This window comes from Henckelia pumila, chromosome 4 (genome assembly GCF_033568475.1).
Source record: "Henckelia pumila isolate YLH828 chromosome 4, ASM3356847v2, whole genome shotgun sequence".
NCBI classification, from domain to species: Eukaryota; Viridiplantae; Streptophyta; class Magnoliopsida; order Lamiales; family Gesneriaceae; genus Henckelia; species Henckelia pumila.
The window spans coordinates 56,426,409-56,443,180 of record NC_133123.1 but is presented as its reverse complement, the minus strand read 5'-3'; the positions used below and the strand labels follow the sequence as shown (position 1 = coordinate 56,443,180).

Below are 16,772 nucleotides of genomic sequence, written 5' to 3'. Positions count from 1 at the left end.
AATCATTCTACACATCAGAGTTAATACGCGGAAAATTTAAACATTCAACAGCGACGGTCATTGGGCTTCGCACTACCAGTGGCCTCAACCCAGTGGATCCTGCCCCTCAATCACCTCAACATATAACTCATCACCTGCAATCAAACAAGCGTAGTGAGTCTAAAGACTCAACAAGCATAAACAGTTGGTAACAAGGTTTAAAATACATGATGCTGTACTCAAACTATGATACATAGTATACTTTGAACTTTAACTGTAAATATGCATGAAACTAGAAAGTATAGTAACATGCATTGATGAACTCACGCTATGGGAGACCTTCAACTTTCATAACATTCAACTTACATAACTTTCAATTTTTCATAACATCTAACTGAACTTCATGCATTACTGGCTGACTGACATAAACGTAAGACAAGTCAACTGAAACTTGAAACTTTAACTTTTCTTTTCTTTTACTTTTTCCTCTAGAAATCAGATCCTTGATTTGTGACCCTCTGTTTCGATCATGATCATGGCTGCAGTGCACTATGCCGGTAAGACGACGAGATTTCTCCCGACGAACTTAACCCCTCTGTGGCAAGGAGACCGAGATAACTCCCGATCCCACATTGCCCCTCTGTGGCAAGGAGACCGAGATTACTCCCGATCTCACATTGCCCTCTGTGGCAAGGATAAACAAGATGTCTCTTGCTCCCTACCTAAACCTCTATAACCTCTTGGTGAGTAGTCCGAGGCATCCCCCGGCCTAGCAACACCCCTCTTTGTCACAAACAAATCACTTCATTCAAAAACATTTACTTTCTTTTCCTTTTCATTCATTAAGACTCGACTCACACCTCTTTATAGCATGCAAAACAAGAAAACTTCCTTTCACTTTATGAAACTCAAGAACATGTCATATGCACACGAATAGGCAACCTTTAAGACATGAGACTCAACTCAATTATACTTTGGCATGCAAGACTCAAAGAGACTTTCTTTAAATTTTTCTTTGGCATCAAGAATGAGACTCACACACACGAACGTGCAATTTCAAGAATGAGACTCGACTCCATTGCATGTGAAAACGATGAGCGAGTGGCTGCCCCTAACCCTCAAGACTTTACTCTTTTGACAAAGTCCTCACTTTTCAACTTAGACCGAGCAAGAAAACTGAAAAACCCTTTTTCTCACTCATGCCTTAACCAAAACCCGTCCCGCTTGAACCGACACTTTCCTAACTCTTAAAATTAACCATATGACCAGTTTCAACTTCATTTGACCTCTTATACAAAATGCCAAACAACCATCCCGGACAGCCCACTTTTGACTATAAATTTCTGCACCGACACTTAAACTTCAAAAATTCATAACTTATTGAATACTTATCCGAATTAAGCCTATTTTATACCGACACGACCGCAACGTCATGAACTAAACTTAGGACAAAACAGAATCGACACAGACCTCGACCAGGAAACTGCCCTGCCCCGAATTCAGACTGCCCTGTCCAAACTAGACACCTCAAATGCCCTACTAGTTTGTGAAACCTTCACCAATCATGCACCCTTGCTTCTAAGACCACTCCAATCCATCAAACACACTTAAAACCATCTCTTAGGACTTACATCAAACACTTGGGCAGCCCACTTCTTCACTTCGACACCACATATCAAAATCATCAAGATAAAGCAACCAAACGTGCCTTGACTTGTTAAATCAATGCAGCAAATAGCAAACAACATAATGCAATAATCATACATTCAAAACAGCCCTAATACAATGCAAGTTTCGAAATATAAATGGGGCATACTTCTGAAAATTTCAAAAATCATATTAGAAAGCAAAACACCCCATTCTTTCCATCACAATACATAATGCAACTCCTTAAAACCTATGGCACTTCCAAATTTCGAAAATCCCCCAAGAACCCTGCTGAAAATTGTCAAAATTTCGAACCCTATATGCATACATTAACAAGCATTTCGAAAATATTAAAGGGAATATGAACAAGAGCATAACTAGCTTGAATGAGAGCCCAAGAAAAGCCTACACTTGCCTTCAACCTTTAATACCCACAAAATTCAAAATGCAAAGAGGAGAGTGAGCTGGAAGGGGGCTGGAAATGGAGCTAACTCACGCTCGAGACTCCGACCAGCTGCTGGGGAAGATGCTCCGCCGGAGAAGAAGAAGAAGAGACGGCTGAGGCGGCGAGAAATGGTTAAAGGAGCTGAAGCCGACGGGTTGCAGCTTTGAGAGGATATGAGAAATGTCGTGAAGGGGTGTGTGAGGGAAATGAGATTTGAGTGTGAATTTTAGGGTATAAATTGGAGATTTCTTGTGTTGGAAATTTTATTTTTTAAAAACAAGTGTATAATAATATATAATAATATGTAGTATTTTAATTGGTGTGTGTGAGAGGGTTTAATAAATAAAAATAAAATACTACACACCTCTAAAAATACTACCTAAACTTAGGAACTAGGATTTAGGAAATTTAAATTTCACTAATTAAAATACAAGCTTAAAAATCCAAGAATTTAAGCACTTTAAATATTTCGATTTCACGGCAACGAGAAAAATATTTAAATGTCAAACAAAGCGATTTAAAATAATTTAAACAAACTAGACTAACGTTTAAAAGTAACTTAAATAAATACACGAGCGGAAATAAAAACCTTAAAATGATTTGGACATATAAAATCTTTTAAATAAAATAAACTAAGCAATAAAATAATTTAAAATAACTAACCACTAAATTTAAGTCATTTAAAATAAATAAATTGGGCAATCAAAAGTATTTAAATAAATAAGCTAAACAATTAAAATAATTTTAATGAGTAAACTAAACAATTAAAAATCATTTAAATATTCAAGCTTAAGCCTTTAAAATATTTAAGCAATTTAAATTGCACAATAAAATCATTTGGACAGATAAACCTAAACAATTAAAAATATTAATTAAATAGCTAGTAAAATAAAATCTTTTGAATAAATAATAAAAATATTTATTAACACATAATTCACATAAAGAATTTAAATCAATTAAACTAAAAATAATAATAATCCTAATATTTATTAAATTAATTCATGCGATTTAGTATATTGGATTTTAGGCGTCATATGAGCCCACGGCTAGCTGTATCCCTGAACCATTGAGGGTCACACAGAGTAATGGATTTTTAATCCCCGTTGAGATAGTTAAATTTAAAGAGTTAAATTTAATGAACAAAGAAGTTGGACTTCTTAATTAAGAGTAGAGGAGTAAGATTTCCTAAAATGACATAGGGATGGGCATTTTTGGAAATCACTGAATTCGGATTCAGAAAAATTTATCTTGACTTTAAAAGGTGCAGAAATGGTTTCTGTGCACATTGGTGAAATCGGTTTATCAATCGGAGTCATGATGAATTTTATATTAATTTTTGAACATGCGGGCTTTGCTTGTCGGGTTTGAACTTATGACTAATGGGCCCTAAGCTGTTAGCGGCCTACATTATAAATAAGTTATTGCAGTACAGAAATTATACACAACAGGTCACAAATTTTCGAAAAGCTAGTTATTTTCTCTCAATAGTGGCCGCCCCCCTTCCCCTCTGCTCGGTAAAATCCAGTCTGTGAATTTTGAATTACAGTCTGGTTTAACGGATCAAATTCGTTAATTCTCTTCGTAGAAACTTCTGATAGATTTTCTAGTGCAATCTATCAGAGGGATTAATTATCCGTTCGTGGACCTGATTGAAGAACAGTTCGTCCATCAGTTCCAGGGATATACAACAAGAGCAGAACAATCTGTTGGTGTCCATAATCTCGCTTCGAGATTGGAGGTAAAAATTTATAATTGTTATTTAATTTTTACACACACACAATTTAATCGCAAGGTTTTGATACCCATTATGGAATCGTTCCATATAAAATTTTAAACTTCCGCTGCACCGGGTATCAATTCTGATTGATCTGATCGCCGCGTTCTTCAACAGGGTAGTGCCCAGGTGGGGTACGGACAGCCCGGATCTCTTTGCAGGTCAAATAATTTGACCTGCAATGATGATCCGAGCCGTCCGATCTGGCTTCAGGGCAGCATCGACAGATCCGATACTCACATATGTAGTTTAATATAAGCACTTCAAATGGGAAAAAAAAAGACTAAACATGCTAAAAATTAGAAAATATACTACTAGCATTATAATTTGATAATATCATAATACACAGAACCAAAGTTGCAAAAATGCAAACATAAAAAACTAATAACACAAAAACTCATATGAGATGTCTCACGTATCCATTAATGAGACGGATCTCATATTTGTGTCATATATCCATGAAAAAATATTATTCTTTATACTAAAAGTACCACTTTCTATTGTAAATATAAGTAGGATTAATCCACTTCACATATAAAAATCCGTGAAACCGTCTCATAAAAAACTTACTCAACCAATAATACAAATTTTCCGTAATACAAATTTTCCCAAATCCTTATATAGATAATATTATTATTCATTAAATTTTATTTTTTTCCAACGGAAAACCAAGATCCGAAATAAGATATATATATATATATGTCTAAAAAAAAGATATATATATATATATTTATTGAGAATAAGATTTATATTATTATTTCAAAAAAAGAATAAGATTTATATTTTTTTTTGAAAGGAAGAATAAGATTTATACTAGTTGACGGCCAAGTACTGTGAGATGTGGACGTGGACGTGGGGGGAAAATCCTAGGGCGGCGCGTTTATTAATTTGGTAGCGCCGCCGTCCGCGGCCTTTTTGGCCCACCTCTGTGGCTCAAATACTTTGCCCTATTCGAGTATTGTTTGCATTGAATGCGCCCATACATCCCAAAACATGATATGCTAATTGTGCCCATGCATATATGGCTAGCTCCTCCCGGCCAATTTAATCAGCCCATGTGGAACCCTCACTTGTTCAATTTTGTGCCATTAAATTTAATGCATTCACAGCACTTCTCAGTGATTCCATGAGAATGTTAGCTCAACGGAGAATTCTTTGTTGCAATACTTAATTGGGTGGATGAATTTGAAATCTCTCAGTTCTTGTCCAGAACCATTGTTTTGATCAATGCATGAAACAATGGCGTTTAGATTTCGCGTTGTTTTAGTTACAAACAAAAATAAATTAAATTGGAATCCTAACTTGTTCATTTGAGTGGACCTGATCATTATAATATAAACCATGGTATATATGTGTCTCCAAGGTAGTCTTAAGTAAAATGAAGCCTAAAATGAAGTCTAAAATAAGAGCTTTTTCATTAATTTGAACTCGATTTTTTGAGGCAAAGTAATCGTTAATTTTTTTGACATTTTAATTTACGATGAATAATCGTGCAAGAATGAAACTATTTAACTAATTTTATAAACAATATAAAATAGTACTAAATAATGAATGCAACAACGAACAAAAACACACATATATAGGAGAAAAATAATAAATTAGTTTAAAATAAATTAAAGTAGTAAAATAATGTGCAACAATCAATTTACCAAAAAAAAAGATTTTTTTTAAATTACTCAATTTCATGACTTTTTTTTATGAGATATCGACATCTTTGTTTAATCACACAATAGTCAAAAAGTAAGAAAAACTTGATGATATATGTCTATCTACGAACCAAGGGAAGTATGCGAAAAATAAACTTTAAATTTTTAGATTAAATCATCTGTAGAGCCGCGAGAAAAAAGGAGATGAAACTTGAAAAGAGTTAGTGGAATATAAGAATTTGTTGTGATTTAACTCAATATTTTCATAATCGGACCGATGGTCAAATTGGTTTATCTTAAAAAAATGGTCCAACCGATCGGACCGTTTTAACCTGTAAGACCCGAGATTATTTAATTTAATCCGAACTTATTTAATTTTAATCCGAGTATATTTAATTTGGGAATATTTAGAGTTTCGATTTAAATTCTAATATTCTTAAATTATTTAGGATTGAAATTGAATTAAAAAGAGGGTCGAGGACTGAACTGCAATTTATGAAGTTTCAGGGGCTAGATTGCAATTTTACCCGAAGTTATCCGATTTTATTAGATTATCAGCATGTAGAAGTGGATATTTCATATTGCAATTCAGAATTCTGCAGAAGCCGAGACTCTTCCTCATTTTTCTTTGATATTTTGATTTTTAAATCGCCGTAACTTTTGATCCGATCGTTCGATTTCGATTCCGAAAATAGTTCTGGAATCTTTGCAACAAGGGCTTTGATCTAGTGTAAGTTTGTATTTATTTCGGCATGGTTTGAAGATTGAAATGTTGCAGAGATCAGATTTTATGCTCTATGTATGTTCTTGAGGTTTATATGCGCGATATATTCGAAATCGGATCGAATAGTTTATCTTATTTGTATATAATCATGAATTCCAGCTTATAGTTGATGATTATAGCTGCTGATATGAGGATATATGATGTTATCTTGCTGCTACATGTTGATTTGAAGTATATGAGATTGATATTGATTTCGATATTTTGTCGGTTACCGATTTTCAATCGCTACGCCGTCGATTCGTGTTTTGAGACTATTTTGATAGCCTATGACTAAGCTGAGATCTTCTTTGAGATGTTATTGATGTTGTAGAAATTTTATTCTTCAGTTTCAAACTAGTTTTGAAGGCTAACGACTCAAGACTCTGATTCGAACCAAAGAAGAAGAAGTTGATGTTTGAAGTGAATTTGATTGAAGATTAATGATGATTTTGAATCGATTCTGCAATGATAAGATTGAATGAAGTTTGATATGAATGTTTTGATATTATGTTTTAGATTTGAAGCGTTCAAAACAGAGAAAATACGAAGGTATAAGACGATATCGCGAGTCAGGGATTTGAAACTCAAGAATGAAGCTTCTTGAGTTGTCCCGCCAAAATCACATACTTGTTTATCTTTTTGATTTGATTTTGATATTGTCGATCCATCCCAGGTAGTGGATCTTTGAGTTTGAGTCAATATGATTATGATATGATATGATATTGAATTGATTCTATGGCGAGGTCGGAGGCGATCGTATTTTCTAGTCCAGAATGACTACGATAGATGGATATTCATGTCAAGATCGTTTACGAATCATGATGGCAATGACGAGATATGAATCAATTATTGATCGATATATGCGTTATTTACTCTATTGTTGAGTCGATTACGATTAGAGTTGATATGATTTATTTAACGCTTTATATGTCTATTATACTAAGAATGATTTCTCATCGGATTTTATCCAGCTATTGCTTTGTTTTGTATGTGTGCATGGCAACAGAGGGGGCATGAGCTAGTCAAGGACGTCATTGACAGCTTGGGAGAGAGATGTAGCAAGTGTGGACTCGAGTTGATAGTGTCGTTTTGTTTGCATATTTTAGGGTCATTTTGTTAGTGTTTTGCATACATTCATATGTTTTTGTTTATGTTTTATCTTAGTTTTGTTTTATGCATGCATTTAGCAACATAATATATTCTCGGGTTTAATGTGTAGGAATTATCAAGTTTTCAGAAGAAATTGGAATTTTATGCTTCATGCGCTCGATCGGACGTACTCACAGGATCGAGCGCGACATCTGAAGATTCAAGGCAGTAGGCAACTCACTTTTCACGCGCTCGATCCAAGAAACTCATAGGATCGAGCGCGACCGAGGAATTTCAAAACAGTAGATTCACTATTTTTCATGCGCTCGATACTGCATACTCATGCGATTGAGCGCTAGTCTTTTCGGAAAAAAAGACTTTGTAATTTTGGAAACTCTTTTATTTTGAACTCTATTTTTATTAGGCTTTTATTCCGTTTTTGGGAGAGATTTATCAGGCTTGGAATATCTCGAAGGCGGCTAGGTTTTTTATTACAATTCTTTCTCAAGTTTTCTTCCTTTCTTTTGAATTTTTCTTGAGTTTTTGATGAATCGTTGTAGCTAAACTTTTATACTTGGTTGAGGGAGACGAAACCTTGATATAATTTATTCATGAGATTCGATTTTAAGTGTTTAATTCTTATTGAGTATCAATAGTTGATCTGTTTTATTTCATGTTTGTATGAAAAAAAAATTTCAGATTGGCCATCTTAGGATTTTGTTATGCAAACTACAGCTAAATTAGAATTCAAATCCGTAATTATTTGAATCAACTAATTTGAGATGCAACTACGTTTGATATTTTCTGCTGTTGAATTTATTAAATCGTAGGAACAACTCTTGACTAGACTAAATATATCCGCTGGTGCATGTGTTGTCTAGGTTCATTAGTTTTAATTGTTTGAATGCTACCTTAAATTTAAATATAGTTCGTTGGAATCCGGGTTAATTTATTGGTAAGGGTTAATCTAGAACGCTGGTTTCTATTTAACTAAGCTTAAGGTGAAACAGGAATTTGATTTTCAATGATGAATATTTGATAGGATTAATTATTTTTAGGGAATCGATAATTGAATGAATAAATATCAAGGATGTAGTCGACCGATACCAAGGCTTGTCTCTTATTGATTTCTCCAGTTTAATTTTCAATCTTGCATGATAGTGATAATATTACTTTTTAATTGCTTTAATTTTTAGTAGTTAATTCCAAAACTCAAAATGTAGTGACTCTGCATGGAATCACCTACTAACTGGCAACTAATAGCATGCATTAAACTTAATAAAGCAAAATGCTTAACAGAGTAAAACGTGCGGAAACAAACCCCATAATTTACATATCAGCTTAGTAAAACAAGTTCAAGCTTGATACTGTAGTAATACAACCATATCGAAAAGCTTAAAGTAAACTGTCTAAAACATATATACAGCTAAACAAATCCTGCTGTATAAAATCCCTTGAAAATCTCTGGCTCCCTAGTCCTGCCTCGAACTACCGGCTTCGTCCATCCTACGACCTTCCTCGTGGAATAGGGTGTCCAAGATAACAACTAGGACGTGAGCGCTAACGCCCATTACATAGACATGAGTAAACATATGTATATAATGCATGCAACATGATGACTAGTAAAGGGTAATCTGAAAAGTCATGCTCAGTACCGGCGCCACATGAGTGCTGCCACCGCACGGATCATCCTCTGGGTGCAACCACACTCGTCTAGTACACCAGAGTAGTCAGACTTACATGTCCCCGCCGTCGGGGTACTCTCAGTGATAGACTATCGAGTATAGAGCTGAGTGGCTCTATAATCAGGTATAACAAGGTATAGGCTCAACGTGTATATGCACATGACATATGAATATAGAATGCAGTAAATCATATATCATGCCATATAATAATACCAAATAAATGCAACATATAAACATGTATACTCGCTGGCAATCTCAGTCAATATGTACGTACCTCTAGGCTAATTCAAGTAAAGTAGGATCCTATGTTCCAAGCCTATATACAAAAGTTCATCGTATCACTACACAAGTTCTATAAGCCTTAACTAAGCTAATAAATACTCACAAAACTTAAATAGATTCCCAGACCATACCTTCGTCCGTAGTAAGCCCTTTGATGTTGCTGTCTCTAGATGAATATAACAACTTCTTTTTTATTCCAGAATCTCTCACTATTACCGATAGGGCCCTCAAGTGTATAACTCACACTATATAACTGATCGAGGAAGGAAACTCGGAATTCGTTTTCAAAATGAACTCCGGAGACCCCTATTTATAGGAAAAATTCCCGGACACGATCGGAACTACCGATATTGGATCGGAGCTTCCGATCCATGCATGCGTGGCACATGGCGATCGGAACTTCCGATCCGACGATCGGAGCTTCCGATTTGCTCTTCGTTCAACACTTGTCAAAACTCGTGGCTGAGTCATCGAACATTGCTCGCAGCTGGAGATCGGAACTTCCGTTCCTGGATCGGAGCTTCCGATCTCCGTGCTTCCGATTGGCTTCCAAAGTGGCTGGGATCGGAGCTTCCGATCCGGCCCAAAATTCAAAAGCCCAAATTTTGCTTCTAAAGTCCAATTATACTCCGGGATTGGTCAATTACTAACCTTTAATCCTGTTTAACATATTATTATCTTAAAATGGTTCTGGGTTACTACATTCTCCTCTCCTTTAAGCATTTCATCCGCGAAATAAAATCTAAAGATATATTAAGATAACAATATAAAACATCAAACCATGTTTTATTACAACAACTGTAATTACATCTTACATGGAAATCAAAAGTACAAAGCAAACAACTCAGGATATTCCGCTCGCATACGGCTCTCAGTTTCCCAAGTTGCTTCTTCAACGCCTCAACGTTGCCACTGTACCATCACAAGTGGTATAGTTTTGTTCCGAATAACTTTCTCCTTCCTTTCTAGAATACGAAGTGGTCGTTTAACATACGACAGATCTGGCTGTAGCTGAACATCAGTAGACTGAATCACATGTGATTCATCAGCTATGTACTGTCGAAGTAACGACACATGAAAAACATTATGTATACTGGAAAGAGATGGCGGTAACGCCAAATGATAAGAAACATCTCCAATCTTCTCCAGTATCTGGAAAGGTCCAATAAAACGAGGTGACAACTTTCCTTTCACACCAAATATCATCACCTTTCTGAAAGGTAATACTCGCAGAAAAACATATTCACCAGGCTCGAATTGCAATGGCCTATGGTGAATATTCGCATAACTGGCTTGTCGATCTTGAGCAGCTTTGATCCTCCGTTTGATCAAATCTACCTTGTCTACAATCTGCTGCACCAACTCAGGACCTTCGACTTGTCGTTCCCCGACTTCATTCCAGAATAACGGAGTACGACATCGTCGACCATACAATGCCTAGAAAGGTGCCATATCAATACTACGATGATAACTGTTATTGTAGGGAAATTCGATCAAAGGTAACTGATCCTGCCAAGATAAGCCAAAGTCCATGACAGAAGAACGTAACATATCCTCCAATGTACGAATCGTCCGCTCTGACTGTCCGTCAATATCCGGATGATATGCAGTGCTCAAACTCAGAGTGGTACCCAACGCTTGTTGAAAACTACCCCAGAAACGTGAGGTAAATCGCGGGTCTCTATCACTAACTATGCTCACTGGAATCCCATGTAATCGCACTATCTCCTGGATGTATAGTCATGCCATGCGATCATAAGAATATTCCCGGTTGTAAGGAATGAAATGTGCTGATTTCGTCAAACGGTCAACAACGACCCAGATAGCATCACACTGACATGAAGTCATAGGCAAGTGGGTGACAAAATCCATAGTCACGTGCTCCCACTTCCATTCGGGAATCTCAAGATTTTGCAGTAATCCACCTGGTCATCGGTGTTCAGCCTTGACATGTTAACAAACCAAAAATCTTGAAACAAAATGATATACACTCCGGTTCATCCCTTTCCACCACAATCTAGTTCGCAAGTCCTTATACATTTTCATACTTCCACGATGAACTGACAATCGACTCCTGTGAGCTTGAGAAAGAATATTGTAGTACCTGGAATCCAATCCACTAAATCGCATTCATTAATTTAATAAATATTAGGATTTATTATCTTTTAGTTTAATTTATTTAAATTATTTATGTGAGTTATGTTTTAATTGTTTAAGTTTATTTATCCAAATGATTTTTATTGTGCAGCTTATTTGTTTTAAGTATTTTAAAGGTTTAAGCTTTCTTATTTAAATTATTTTAATTGCTTAGTTTATTCATTTAAATGATTTTAAATTTTTAGCTTAATTATTTTTAAGTCGTTATCTGCCTAAATCATTTTAAAGGTTTTTATGCCGTTAGTGTAATTATTTAAATGGCTTTTAATCGCTCTATCTTTTAGGTAAATATTTCACTTATTGTTGTGACATCAAAATATTTAAAGTGTTAATTTTAATTGATTGATGCGACTGCTTAATGTTCCTTTAAAGTTATGAATGCTCAGTTATTTCAAGAATGTTTATGATAAAGTTTTAAGTTCAGGGTTCTCCGGTTCCGACCTCGGCAGTGACGGATTATGGCGGTTATTCCCAGACTGTATTTCTAAAAATGTTAAGTGTGAGTTTGGAGGAAAATGATGAAGTTTGGATTTTTAGAATTTTCGGGTAACAAGAATCGCATTTATCGCATTCTTGAGTTTATTTTAAAAATTCTTTGAAAAACAGTATTTTAGACCCGGAATACTAAATTCCAACTTTGATTATTTTGTTAGAGATTTTAAATGTAGGAGAGTGTTAGTGCTAGCTTTTATTTTGAAAAGAAAAGAGAAAGTTGTTTTTTTTTAGATAGCTCTTTTTCTAGTCAAAGTTACCCATTGACTCACACACATTCACACTACTTTATACACACAATACACACAAAATAAAACTACTTTATACTACTTTATACACACAATTCACTCTACTAATATTTTACAAACCCTATCCCCTTTCTTTTGATGAAGAGCCGCCCCCTCCACTATCTTTTCTCCCATTTCCCTCCAAGCATTTCGGCCTCTCCTCCCTCAAGCCTTAGCTGCCGCCGCCGCCCTCCACCGCCGATGACGTCGCCGTAGGACCTCCATAGGAGTAGTAGCTTGGTGTTTGAGCAAAAGTCCAGCCCCTCTCCTCTTTGCATTTCGAAATTTTGTGGGTATTAAAGGTTGAAGGCAAGTGTAGACTTTTCTTGGGCTTTCAATCAAGCTATTATGTATTTGCTCCTAGCTTCTTTTTAAATTTCGAAATGACTATGATTTTTAGCATGTATGACTTGATACATTTCTGGAATTTTAGATTTTTATGTGGGATTTTCGAATTTATGCATTAGATTGAGTTTTAAGTTGATAAATGGTGAGTTGTGTTGGAAAGCTTAAGTCATTTTGCATGCATGAAGTAAATTTCGAATTTCCAGAAATTGGTGTGCCCTATTTTCGAAAATTTACATGTGTAAGGGATGGAAATGAAGTGTGTTTGAAGCATTTTGATGTATTGCATTGGTCTTGATTGTTTGCTCTTGAGGTTGCCACTTTTTGGTGCAAAATCATGTAAATTTTGATATGTGATGTCGAAGTGAAGAAGTGGGCTGCCCAAGTATTTGATGTAAGTCCTAAGAGATGGTTTTAAGTGTGTTTGATGGATTGGAGTGGTCTTAGAAGCAAGGGTGCATGATTGGTGAAGGTTTCACAAACTAGTAGGGCATTTGAGGTGTCTAGTTTGGACAGGGCAGTCTGAATTCGGGGCAGGGCAGTTTCCTGGTCGAGGTCTGTGTCGATTCTGTTTTGTCCTAAGTTTAGTTCATGACGTTGCGGTCGTGTCGGTATAAAATGGGCTTAATTCGGATAAGTATTCAATAAGTTATGAATTTTTGAAGTTTAAGTGTCGGTGCAGAAATTTATAGTCAAAAGTGGGCTGTCCGGGATGGGTTGTTTGGAATTTTGTATAAGAGGTCAAAGGAAGTTGAAACCTGGTCATATGGTAAATTTTAAGAGTTAGGAATGTGTCGGTTCAAGCGGGACGGGTTTTGGTTAAGGCATGAGTGAGAAAAAGGGTTTTTCAGTTTTCTTGCTCGGTCTAAGTTGAAAAGTTAGGACTTTGGCAAAAGAGTAAAGTCTTGAGGGTTAGGGGCAGCCACTCGCTCATCGTTCTCACATGCAATGGAGTCGAGTCTCATTCTTGAAGTTGCACGTTCGGGTGTGTGAGTCTTATTCTTGATGCCAAAGAAAAATTTAAAGAAAGTCTCTTTGAGTCTTGCATGCCAAAGCATAATTGAGTTGAGTCTCACATCTTAAAGGTTGCATGTTCGTGTGCATATGGCATGTTCTTGAGAAAAATAATGTGAAAGGAGGTCTTTTCATGTATGCATGATTAAAAAGGTGTGAGTCGAGTCTTAATGAATGAAAAGGAAAAGAAAGTAAATGTTTTTGAATGAAGTGATTTGTTTGTGACAAAGAGGGGTGTTGTTAGGCCGGGGGATGCCTCGGTCTACTCACCAAGAGGTTACAGAGGTTTAGGTAGGGAGCAAGAGACATCTTGTTTACCCTACCCACAGAGGGGCAATGTGGGATCGGGAGCAATCTCGGTCTCCTTGTCATAGAGGGGCAATGTGGGATCGGGAGCAATCTCGGTCTCCTTGCCACAGAGGGGTTAAGTTCGTCGGGAGAAATCTCGTCGTCTTGCCGGCATAGTGCACTGCAGCCATGATCATGATCGAAACAGAGGGTCACAAATCAAGGAACTGATTTCTAAGAGGAAAAAGAAAAGAGAAGTTTAAAAGTTAAAGTTTAAAGTTTCAGTTTGACTCGTCTTACGTTGATGTCAGTCAGTCATGCATGAGGTTAAGAAAAGTATGAGGTTAAGTAAAGCATGAGGTTTATGTCAAGAAAGTTGAAAGTCTTCTATAGCGTGAGTTCATCAATGCATGTTTCCTATACACTCTAGTTTCATGCATATTTACAGTTAAAGTTCAAAAGTATACTAAGTATCATAGTTTGAGTAAAGCATCATCTATTTTTAAACCTTGATATTCAACTGTTTATGCTTGTTGAGTCTTTAGACTCACTACGCTTGTTTGATTGCAGGTGATGAGTTTTATGTTGAGGCGATGGAGGGGCAGGATCCACTGGGTTGAGGCCACTGGTAGTGCGAAGCCCAATGACCGTCGCTATTGCATGTTTATGTTTTCCGCATATTTACTCTGTTATGTAATAATGAAGAGTTATTTGAGTACTTACAGTGTTTTTAGCCAGGATGTGTATTCCCTGTGCTACAGTTGAAGATTTGTAGTATGCCATCACCTATGCATGTTTATGTTTAACGCACTCTTTTAAATTCCTTAGTTTACTTTATGCTGTAACCGGGAGGTGGTTACTAGGATTGCATGTTTATGTTTAACGCACTCTTTTAAATTCCTTAGTTTACTTTATGCTGTAACCGGGAGGTGGTTACTAGGATTGCATGTTTATGTTTAACGCACTTAAGTTTTACGTCAATTGCTTTTCCTTACTTGAACTGCTGACTGGGTTAAGATGGCTTGTTTGCTTTGCAAACAAGTCATGGCAAAATTTTTATAAATCCGTAATTTCCTTTAAATTAAATAAAGCATAGAGGTTAGGGTCGTTTCAAATATCATTCTTGAGTTCCGCAACATCAGGTACAACCACTCGATTCGATAAGCACAATAAACCATCTGCCTGGTAATGGAATCCAGATGTATTAACTCCAATGGCTAGACGTGCCAAACGCTGAGTCTTAACATTAGATATCTGAGCATCTCTGATCCAAGAATACAATGCTGGCTCAGATAGAATAGTATACAAAAGAATTCCATTTCTTCCTTTCTTGTGCTTGAGTGTAAAACTCAATGAACAATACTCCTGAATCATATGAGATATTTCCCTAGTCTGAAGTGCAGAAAGTCTCAACTGCCGACTCAAGGCATCAGCAGTAAGATTCGCAGAACCTGGATGATATTTAATTTCACAATCATAATCCTTCAGAAGATACAACCAACGTCTCTGTCGCATATTCAACTCCGCCTGAGTAAATAAATACTTCAAACTCTTGTGATCCGTGAATATCTCAAATTTCTCGCCATAAAGATAATGTCTCCAAATCTTGTGCGCAAATACAATGGCGGCTAACTCGAGATCATGTACTGGATAATTATTCTCATGCGTCTTCAACTGTCGAGAATCATAGGCAATAACATGTCCATGCTGTGTCGGAACACAACCTAACCCCTGACCAAAGGCATCAGTATAGACAACATAACCTCCTGATCCAGAAGGTAGAGCTAGCACAAGTGCAGTAGTAAGATGTCTACGCAGCTCGTGAAATGACTCCTCACAATCCGAGGACCATATTAAGGCAACATCTTTCCGAGTAAGCTGAGTCAAAGGCCTGGCCAACTGTGCAAAATTCTCGATGAACCGTTGGTAATAACCGGCTAGACCCAAGAAACTTTGAATCTCAGCAACCGCCGTCGGACGAGACCAGTTCAGCACTGCCTCTATCTTACTAGGATCAACAGATATCCCTTCACTAGAAATCACATGATCGAGAAACACTATCCGATCAAGCCAAAATTCACACTTGCTCAATTTCGCATACAGCTGCTTCTCTCGTATTGTCTGCAACATAATTCTCAGATGCTGTGCATGCTCATCCTTGTCATGAGAATAGACAAGAATATCATCAATGAAAACGATGACAAATCTATCCAGATATTCTCGAAATACCTGATTCATCAAATTTATAAAAACTGCCGGTGCATTCTTCAAACCGAATGACATCACCAGAAATTCATAATGCCCGTATCTGGTTCTAAAAGCAGTCGTAGAAATATCCGAGTCTCGTACCCGCATCTGTTGGTATCCCGATCTCAGATATATCTTAGAGTAAACAGAAGTACCCTGTAATTGATAGAACAGATCATCAATCCACGGCAAAGGATACTTATTCTTGATGGTGACACGATTCAGCTGCCTGTAATCAATACATAATCGCATCGATCCATCCTTCTTCTTGACAAACAAAACAGGTGATCCCCATGGAGAAACACTCAGACGAATATATCCCTTATCAAGCAGATCCTAAAACTGCTGTTTCAATTCCATCATCTCTAACGGCGCCAGACGATAAGGTGCTCGGGATATTGGCGTAGTTCCTGGTACTAGATCAATACCAAATTCAATCTCTCGAACCGGAGGAAAACCAGGAATCTCATCAGGGAATACATCAGGAAACTCACTTACTATCGGTAGCTAATCAATAATCGAACTACTCATGGACATATCAACTGCATAAATGAGGTAGCCCTCCCCACCTGACTCCAGGACATGACATGCCTTCAGAGCCGATACAAGTGGCATTGGAGGTCGCGCACCCT

General features: G+C 36.7%; 1 long non-coding RNA gene across 1 annotated transcript; it reads left to right on the top strand.

Moving 5' to 3' along the window:
- The first annotated feature begins 12,361 nt into the window (after nucleotides 1-12,361).
- On the top strand, nucleotides 12,362-14,699 carry LOC140867481 (uncharacterized). Its single transcript, XR_012145159.1, has 2 exons — nucleotides 12,362-12,555; nucleotides 14,464-14,699. It is a non-coding gene; the product is annotated as an uncharacterized lncRNA (long non-coding RNA).
- The last annotated feature ends 2,073 nt before the right edge of the window (nucleotides 14,700-16,772 follow it).